Genomic DNA, 388 nt, shown 5'->3' with positions numbered 1-388 from the left:
TTGTTTTTTTTTATGAATTCTCCCTATATATAAAGAGAATGAATGGGAGAAAGAGAGCCTGCCTTATGTCGACCCAATAGAGGGACCAGCTATCCGAGTTGATAGTACCAGGGTAGATAAAGCAATTAAGAGTATGAAGACCGGGAAAGCCCCCGGCCCATCAGGAATCACTGCAGAGATGCTCAAAATATCTGGCAGTGTTGGCTATAGCCTAGTCACCCGTATTACGAACCAGGTGATACACGAAGGAGTCATACCCTATGACTGGTGTAGCAGCATCATAGTCAACTGCTACAAAGGTAAAGGGGACGCTTTAGATACAAATAATTACAGAGGCATCAAGCTGTTAGATCAGGTTATGAAAGTTACAGAGAGGGTCATAGCCCAA

The sequence above is a fragment of the Octopus bimaculoides genome, chromosome 18 (assembly GCF_001194135.2).
Source record: "Octopus bimaculoides isolate UCB-OBI-ISO-001 chromosome 18, ASM119413v2, whole genome shotgun sequence".
Classification (NCBI taxonomy): Eukaryota; Metazoa; Mollusca; class Cephalopoda; order Octopoda; family Octopodidae; genus Octopus; species Octopus bimaculoides.
Note: the sequence above shows the minus strand (reverse complement) of the source record.